Genomic DNA, 10,279 nt, shown 5'->3' with positions numbered 1-10,279 from the left:
TTGTAACTTTTGTAATCGAGATGGCCACTTAGAATCTAAATGCTTTAAGAAGATGGAAGCCTTGGAAGCCGCAATGAAGAAACATAACATCCATCTGGAGCCTACTTCAACTTCAACTTCCGGAACGGCATTTTCTGCATGTCATCGTCAATCATCTCAGTCTGGTTATGCATTAAATGTATCTTCTTCTTCTTCTCATTCTCATGAGTGGCTCATTGATTCTGGAGCCTCTTGTCACATGGCCAAAAACCAAGCCATGTTTTCTTCTTTAAATGATTGTAACACCAAAAATATATATGTTGGTGATGATAGATCTCTTAATGTTGTAGGGACTGGAACTGTTCATCTAGACAATGGTCAGTTCAATGATGTATTATGTGTTCCAAACTTATCCTGCAACCTTCTATCTGTCTATCAGATAACTCATTCAGGTGAAGGTAAAATCGTTGAATTTTCACCTCATGATGTTGTAATCAAGGATCTAAAAGATCCTAAACAGATTCTAGCTACTGGTCTTGCTGATGATTCCAAAAGGTTGTATAAGTTTCACAACTTTGGGTCATCCCATCTTCCCTCAGTATTTGTTGCTCATAATGATGAAGTGAGCAAACTTTGGCATGAGCGGTATGGTCACTTAAACTATCGCTCCCTTCAGCATCTATGTAAAGAAAACATGGTGACAGGTCTTCCTATGGTATCTTGCAAAGATGGTGTTTGTTCCGGATGTGTACTCGGAAAACATCATCGGGACAGTTTTGACAAACGTGCCTCTTGGCACGCCTCAGCCCCTTTACAGCTTGTGCACAGTGATTTATGTGGTCCTCTTCCTGTTGCTTCATTCTCTGGCTGCAAGTACTTCTTAACTTTCATTGATGATTTCTCTAGACGCACTTGGGTATACTTCTTAAAACTCAAGAGCGAAGTATTTACCACCTTTTTGGCCTTCAAAGCATTCGTTGAAAAACAATCTGGACATCAAATTCTTAAGCTAAGAACTGATAATGGTGGAGAATATGTTAAAAATGCATTCATCAACTTTTGCACCGAAAATGGAATTCAAATGCAACATACTGTTCCATACACTCCACAACAAAATGGTGTAGCTGAAAGGAAAAATCGCACTTTAAAGGAAATGGCTAATTGTATGCTGCAATCTAAAGGACTCAGTCTTAGTTTTTGGGCCGAAGCAATTAATTGTGCAAATTATATAATCAATCGCACTCCTACTAAGGTTCTAGAGAATATCACTCCAGAAGAAGCTTGGAGTTCCATTAAACCAGATGTAAGTCACTTTCGTGTGTTTGGAAGTGAAGCATGGGCCCATATTCCAGATGAAAAGCATAAAGCCTTAGAACCTAAGAGTGAGAAATGTACTTTTGTTGGATATTCTGAAGATGTAAAAGGCTATAGACTTATTCCATTTAAGTCCAAAAATGTTATCATTAGAAGAGATGTAAAATTTGATGAAAATAAATCGGCCTGCGAGCCTAGTCCGGCGGATGTGCCACCTCTTCCTATCTCTTCTATCTTTGAAAACATTTCTTCTTCTGATGATGAAAGCGAGGATGATAATCCTTCCCCACCTTCTCAGGATCCTCAACTTCCAAGATGGGTCCGTGCTACTCGGGATGCAGCAGGTGATCTTGCCGGTGATCCTACAGATCAGCGACGTACACGTTCTCAGTTTGAAAGAGCCTCTTCTTTACTGGCTCAAGCTCCAGTAAATCATGATCCTGACACTTTTGCAGAAGCTTCAGGCCATCCACATTGGGAAACAGCTATGAATGAAGAATATCATTCATTGATGACAAATGATACATGGGATCTTGTTCCTCTACCAAAGGGACGCAAACTTGTTAGATGCAAATGGGTTTACAGAACCAAGTATGGACCAGATGGGAAAGTTGATAAACATAAAGCTCGTCTAGTTGCTAAGGGCTTTTCACAGGTTGAAGGCATTGACTACACTGAAACCTTCTCTCCAGTTGCCAAAATGAACTCTATCCGCCTTGTTCTTTCCCTTGCTGCCTCTTTAAAATGGGAAGTCCATCAAATGGATGTTAAATCTGCCTTCTTGCATGGGGACTTGCAGGAAGAAATCTATATGGAACAACCCATTGGCTTCATACAAACAGACTCCAGCCTTGTTTGTCGACTTAAGAAATCCCTTTATGGCCTCAAGCAAGCTCCTCGAGCTTGGTATGCCAAAATGGATAGCTTTCTTTTAGAATCTGGCTTTTCTAGGTGTCATTCTGACAATACTGTCTACACCAAGAAAGTGGGCAACTCTCTCATCATCCTTGTTCTTTATGTTGATGATCTTATTCTTACTGGTAGTGATCCCAACCTTATAAACCATGTGAAGTCCAGCCTTAAAAAGAAATTTGAAATGACAGACTTAGGACACTTACACTATTTTCTCGGTCTTCAAGTCTTGCAATCCCAAGAGGGTATTTTCCTTTCCCAGTCCAAGTATGCTTGTGATATTCTTCGTCATTTTCACATGGAAGACTGTAAGCCAGCCCCTTCTCCCTTTCAGTCTGGAGTCAAACTTTCAGTCTCTTGTACTTCTCCTGAAGTTGATGCTACCTTATACCGTCAACTTGTCGGAAAACTCTTGTATTTAACCCATACTCGTCCTGATCTTTCCTTTGTTGTTGGCCTTGTTGCTCGTTTTATGCAAAACCCCCGTGAAAGTCATTGGAAAGCAGCTAAAAGAATACTTCGTTATGTTCGAGGTACAATACAGTTTGGGATTCATTACAGTGCCAAAGCAGCTCCTCTGTTAGTTGGTTTCACTGATTCTGATTGGGCTGGTGACCTTGATGATCGGAAGTCTACTGCCGGTTATGTCTTCACTCTTGGTTCAGGACCTATTACATGGGCTTGTAAGAAACAGGCTGCCATTTCTCTTTCGTCAGCAGAAGCAGAGTATCGTGGTGCCGTGGAAGCTAGTAAGGAAGCCTTGTGGCTTCGTCAGATCCTATCAGAGTTTGGCTTTGAGCAGCAGCATCCAACCACACTTTGGTGTGATAATCAAAGTGCCATTCAGCTATGCAAAGATCCAGTCCAGCATCAGCGCAGCAAACACATTGAACTACACATGCACTTCATCAGAAAGCTCATTCATGACCATGTTCTTGAAGTGCAATATTGTCCAACAGATGATCAGGTTGCAGACATCTTCACAAAGGCTCTCACAGAGGCGAAGTTCACTAAACTTCGATATATGCTTGGAGTTCAGGAAGTTGTCACTAAGGGGGGATAGGCTCTAGTGCCTCCTTCCTTCTCCTATTGTGTCATATTTGTAAATCCTTCAATCCTATCCCAAGTTGTTCTTAAGGGGGGATGTTAGGATATTCCGACACATAGGATATAGTTAAGTTCAACTTGGTCTAGTATAGAGTTAGGTTAGAGTTAGGTAAAGTGTGTTTCTTTACCGTTGTACATTTTGTAACTTACAATCCGACGGTCACGATATGTAGTGATCCGACGGTTCACTCTCACCTCGGTATTACCGACACTTGATCCGTGGCTTGACACCCGATTGGTCCATGAGTTCTATTTAAAGCGCATGGAGGGTCATTGTTCGGGTAATCCGTGCATGAGAGAAGCTTATGTAAATTTTCATTCTTTGATTAATAAATTGTCTGTACCCACGTTGGGACAGGCCGTGGACTGTTTCCCTCCTTGCACTCTGAGGGTTTTAACCACGTCAAAAATACTGGTGTATTGATTTGAGATCTGGTTGTGAGCGGTGTCCTTTTGGTATTCTTCTGTGGAACTTACCCTGTAAATTCCTACACTGCTGAGGGGTTTTATGCTGTATAAAGGTGGTCATCCTCTCTATGTTCCGGAAAATGAAATACGGAATGTTCATCATCCGTACCCTAGTGAAATGCATGAGCAACCTGATGTGATAAGCATAAATACGAGAGAACCGTCCCTCACAGCTGAAATATTTCATGATCAATCTCATTAGTGGAGCATATTCATCTTTCAGATATCGGAATGGGAACACTCTCTTGAGATGCCTCAAGAAACTGGTTTTGATGTATGGCTCATAATGCTGCCGGTCAATCTTCTGCTTCTTGTGCCATGGTTCACCAATGTTCGGTATACCGGTTGCTAATGAGACAGATTCTGGTGTAAGTGTGAAGGTGACACCAGCCAAGATAGCTTGATCTCCATGCAAGTGCAGCACAAAAAGATGAGCCAGCTCATGATGAAATTGAACATTAGCCACCTTTTGACAAAATTCATAGCATGACTGATGCTGAAAACACTGCATAGCAAGAGGGATGGCCTGCAATTCTGTAAGGGTGGTCGGTTCTTCCCTAACATGTCTGCCACTTTTATGAGGCCTCCGGGGTGCCTTTTCTTCCAAGGGAGAGTCACTTTGAGTTTCCACTTCATAGTCCGATGAATGCTCAGATGCCATGACTGTTGTACAATATACCTTGAAGAAAAGATGCTACTGTATATAAACTGTGATTGGACTGCTCTTTAATGATGTATGAAACTGCTGTGTTGTAATGCAATACTGTTGGATTCTGCCACCAAGGGGAAAAACAAAGGCAACCAGGGAATGTTAGGAAGGGGAAAACAGTAGGGGATTAGGGAATATTGAAATAAATTTTATTAGGGAGAGGAGGGGGATTTTATGTATGGGAATAGGGTTTAAGGTTTTGGATTGTTGAATGTAATGTAGGATTGATGAGCTTAGTGGGGGGGGGGTAGGAAATAAGGAAATAAGGAAATAAGGGAGAAATGGGGAAAAAGGAGAATCCTTGGTGACAAATCAAAGATTAAAGAACCTACAGCAAACTTCCTTTGAAGGCACTTTAGAGGGAGGGTTTGGATTTTTGTTTCGACCGCTACCACCCATAAACCACCAACACTTATCACAAAATTTGAAGCAATGTCAAAATAGCAACCCTACCTGAAAAATTCACGCAAGGAATGAGCAATTTGGAGAAGTTTGAAACAATTTTGGGCTTTGAACTGTGTGCGCCGCGCCAAGAGCCCAGTGCACCGCGCGCTTCCTGTGCACCGTGCCCGTTCAGAATAGCACTGGACGAATACTCCCAGTGCGCCACGCGCTTCCAGTGCGCCGCGCCACCTGTTATGTGCGCTGCGCCGGCTAGCTGCAAACAATTTCTCTCCAAAACACGCACTGCTCACCCAAATTCGCTTTGAAATGCTTTTCTTCGACCTTGGCATGCAGAATGACATTCATCTTCATAGCAAAAGCTTATAAAGACATTGATTTGATTTTTGGTTCTTCAAAACCCATTTTTGTAATGTTTTGAATTTGGCACTTTTTGACAATTAATAGAACTCTGACTTTTTGTTTCCTCCTTGATTTTTTGGTTGAAATGATGAATTTCTTGGCAAATTTTTGCAGGAATAGCTGACATGGGATTTGGAAAAGGAGACCAGGGTTGTGCCTGAAGAATTCAAGAACTGAAAATTTTGGAAAATTATTACAAAAAACGAAATGTCGACTTGTCTTCAAAACAGAGTTTTGAAGAAAAGTCATAATCCATCCATATGACGATAAAAATCTTTGAAATAATAACTTATCAAGAACCTCCCTCTGGCCTGCTGGCTTTATTAGACCTTGTTTGAAGACCAAATTGACTAACCCTAGACCTAATGACTAAAATGATTGTTATGACCTAGAAACTGAAACAGGACTGCAAATGACTTTTAAGACTTGATTTTGATGAACAGACCTGAGCCAGCAGTGTAAAGCATGAGGGGGAGGAATGACAAAAGCCCTTCCAACAGATTTATGGCATGCTCCTAACGGAATTCAACTGATCGAGCGAGATGGGATACCTAAACATGAAATGAAAAAAGAGTTTTGATCTCTGACGGAGGGATGACCAGACCGATTCTAACAGTTCCGATGAGGTAGTCACTAAGGAAGAATGCTACGGAGGTTTGGTAGAAAGGGAAGATGGACACGTCAAAATAGCCACACGAAGTACCTGTAGATGTTGGGAAGTGTGTAGAAGGATTTTCGCGAGTTGCAGATTCAAACATGTCGACTTTAGGAAAGTGGGATTCAAGCGAGCCAGCAACAAGCGAGCAAGACTTTGTTGGAAACTGATAGGACTCTAGACCTCAGAGTTATTCCATTACCAGAGGGATCACTACGCGTAGAGGAAGATGAAGCAAACAACCAGATCTGACAGATTAAGGATGTGGGTGTCAGCTTAGCCGTGCTTCCTATTCAGACCCTCCACACACTTCATCAAGGGGTATCAAACGAGCCTAGGATTAGCGAGCAGGGTGCGCTATCAGTTATCAGCTAGGTAAAGATGAACAATGAGCAGATATTCGTCGAAAAGGATCAGGCGTTGAAGGAAAAGGAAGAACTGGCCACGTGAAGCTAGAGCTTGGAGGAAACAATTACATAGGCATGTCAGACGCTGCCAGAACTTCACATTCCAAAAGATGCAGTAGCAACAACGAAGATTCAGAAGTTTGCTACTGTAGTTAGAGAATAGAAGGATGAGGTCAGCCGAGTAACATTTGAATTCCAAATGAATATCTCAGAGCTCAAGTTGAAATTACAGCTCACCACTCTGCCAAAAGTCTGGGAGCAACGTAGAGCAACCATTAGGGAGAGCATGGACACTTTGGATGCAACAGTCATAGGCTGCACACTAATCTTCAAACATCCAATGGAAATATGGACAACTCTATAGGAGGACCCAAACCTGCAGAAACTTGGCACAGATATCCGAGAGATGCATCAAAAGTTTGATTAACTCAAGGCGAATGCGTGCACTTTGGCGCCAGTCCAACACCTCGATGGATTGTAAGAAGGCAAACAACTGCAATCACAAATTGAAGAGCTGCAGAGAAAACAGGTCGCCTTAAAGGCCAAAATACAACCATGGATAGAGGAAGCAAGCCAACTTACTTTTTTCTCCAAGAGCAGTTGAAGACACTCCAGCAGACACAAAGGACAACGCACCTCGCGATGGAAGGCCTGACTAAAGAAACGTTGGTAGAGGAGGTGCAGCAGGCTGCGGTGCAGGGTTTTGTTGACATAGAGGTGTTGAAGGTGGAGTTTAACGATCTCTGCAACAAGATAGATGCACCAACTGAGTGACTCGAGGGTGAGTCAACCAATTTGTGTTGGGGGCTTATTGGGAAGGGGTCCCTGGGGTCAATTGAGTAAATTTTGTAGTTTCTTTTTGTAACGAATCAAAAATCTCCGTGAAATTTGGAAGCAGAGCGTGAAGCTAGTAGAAGTCAAAGGGGCTTTAGTCCCTTAGTTGGGTAGGTGATAGAGTTGTTTTGAGACCCGCCCATGGTCCGCGAAACATGGTATTATAAAGCAAATTCTATATAAAGTTGAGTCATAAAAAGTCTTAGAAGTTAACTTTTGGTGCACAATCATTGTAAGGGAAAGGTGTTAAGGTAGGAAAGGTTTGTTTCTTGTACTCTTAGGCAAAAGGGGAAGGCTCCTGCAGCTCAGTGCGCAGGCCCCTATAGCTCGCAGGGATAAGAAGTCTGTAATTGAATGTTTGTACTTAATAAAGACTATTTTGAGATGATTTTGATGCATATGTGCCTTGTTAATTACTTCTGCTAAAGTTTATGTATCTTCGCTCAGTGATATGTTTTCTATGAATTAATGCTTATTTGTTGCGCGAAATTAGTAGATCTGTAATATTTTTGGATGTTAAGAATAGTTAGATACCTTCATGAAGATCTAGAAGTCGTTTATATAGATTTGCAGTAGTTGTCTGTTCGGAAGAGTTAGAGCTGCGCAAAGGTAGACCTAAGTCGTAAGGGTATAAGGAACAGAGCAAATAGAACTCTAGATGTAGAAACCTGGTTCTAACATCCCCCAATACTACTTCGGGTGAGACTGCAACTTGCAATATGCGAAAGGGCCAGCAGTTAGGGTTTTGTTGGTTGGCGCAGTTAAAGTTGAACCAAGTTCAGGCCCCATCAAGACAACACTATGGCATTGAGAAGTGCCAATGGGACACAACTTTCTACCTTCAGTACATAGAACTATAATCAGATGTATCATTTACCTCAGTCGGTAAAAAGGATGGATGCACTTTTCTATGCCACCCACAACTATGTGAACACAAGGGACATCATAAATCACTGGGTGAAAGAGGTGTCGAAGTCTAGAGTGACACCCACTCATGCTTACAAGACTAAGTCACTCAGAAAATCCTACCAGCTCTTTATCATCTTTTCATGTCGATTGTACAGTCAAGAGAGCATGGAGACCTTTCCGTAGAATTGGGTGGTTGTGCTGGACCAGTTGATGAATGATGGAAGGTCATTCAACTGGTCAGATCTATTGGCCCTTCAGTTGAAAGTCCATGTGACTAACACCCGAAATCCACCCAAGGATGAGCAAGTGAGATTCTACATGTCCTTGTATTTACTTGATGCAATTTGTGCCCAACATCAGTTTTCTGGCATGGGTTGGACATGGACACCATTAGAGACTACCGTCAACATTTATTGTAAGTTTCTTTTCAATTGTAGCTACAGAGGAGTTATCTCAAGTCTGACTAACCATTTCATAATCCTAGTGTATAAGTTGATCTTTGATTAGTATCCACCTTGCATGTCCCAAGAAGCAATGGAGGAAATACTTAACATTGCAAAATGGTATGCCTCACTCGATGGAACGTTCATCAGGATGTTTAGCAGAGATAAGCCTCCCCATGTTCTACCAAGGTTTTCCACAGACAAGTTGGTCATGCAAGAGGTCTCATATCGCATCTCCACAGGGTTATCAACAGGGCTACATAGGAGGAAGAAGGAACCATGGCTCGCTCTTCCTTTGCGGTTTGGATTGTACAAGATTAAAATCTTGAAGGATGTTGATGTCGAAGCTAAGGAGATAGCGGAGTTTTGGTTTGATAGCAAAGACTACAATTCATATGATCCCCACGAGATTTGCAAGAACCACAGTGCGAAGGTGTATTATCCATGGATCCATGGGGTATGCCATTGGGAAAAGGAGGACCCTTGGAGGTGCTCTTACAACTCCTCTAAGCTCAATGAACCGGTCAATATAGCCAAGACATGGAAAATAGATCTCTAGGCAGCAACACCACCGGAAGAAAAAACAACAGTAGAAATTAGCAACAAATCGGCATAGGACAAAGGTAAGAGGAAGATTGTTGAGAACCCAGAGGTTGAGAAAAGCTACAAGCTCAAAGAAGATCCTCTCATTGAGAAAGTAGCTTTGATATTGGAGCAAAAGAGGCAACAAATAAAGATAGCAGAGCGAAGGAAGAGAGAAAATAAAAGGTTGGAGGAAGCAAAAAGGAAGTTGCAGGAAATAGAGAAGAAGGTGAAAGAAGAACATGAGCTAAGAAGGAGAGAGAGGAAGAGAATAAGAAACAAGAACAAGAATAAGGGTGTTTAGTCAATTTAGTGTTCCTAAATTGATGTCATTAATTGTCAACCCGGGGCTCGTAAGCTGATGAAGTGAAGGTGTACTATATGTACTTAAGCAACCTCTTAGAGCTTTTTGTCGTTTGGGGGTGTTGTTTGTGGTCAATTTATCTTCCTAAGATGGAATGGAGGTTTTATAAACAGATGAGTGATAGTGTGTGTAAGGTGATTTCTAAATGAGTGAGTGTGTGTCACTGGTGGTTTCTAACTACCTTCTAAACTTGCAAAGAAAGAGCTTGAAAGAAATAACTTGAAATAAAACTGAAAGCAAAGCATAAAAACCACTTTCTAATGGCACTAGTCACTACTCATGCTGCTGCAATAAAAAGGTAAGAAAAACCACTTTAAAGACCAATTATAATGTTCATCTCTTCCTAACACTCTGCTTCCAACATATAGTACTATGTGAAACACGATTAAGAAGTAGTTAGATATAAGTCTAAAAAGTAATCAAGCTCTAAGATGACAAATTATAACACCACTTTGCCTCTCTCCAACATTCTGCTTCCAACATACATTGCAATGTGTAACAAGTGAAGAAAGAGTTAGTGATATAAGTCAAAAAACTACTCAAAGCAAGCTGTGATTTATTAGTATTCTGATCTCTTAAAGATGAACAGCTTATGATAAGGAGACCATCAATATGTTAGCATACAACTTGAGAAACTAAACTAGAAATCAAGCTAGAAAAACAGAGTAAAGGCAGCAACTATGAATATGACAACTAAAAATACCATTAGAGATAAAGCAAATACAACAAAGACACACAATCCCGGGCTAACACCTGCAGAAAACAATCCTGATCAGTTAAAGTAAACGCTGG

The sequence above is a fragment of the Pinus tabuliformis genome, chromosome X (assembly GCF_031772625.1).
Source record: "Pinus tabuliformis cultivar Carrire ecotype Pingquan chromosome X, CPIR1, whole genome shotgun sequence".
Lineage (NCBI taxonomy): Eukaryota > Viridiplantae > Streptophyta > Pinopsida > Pinales > Pinaceae > Pinus > Pinus tabuliformis.
The sequence above is the reverse complement of the archived record's forward strand: the minus strand, read 5'-3'. Positions refer to the sequence as shown.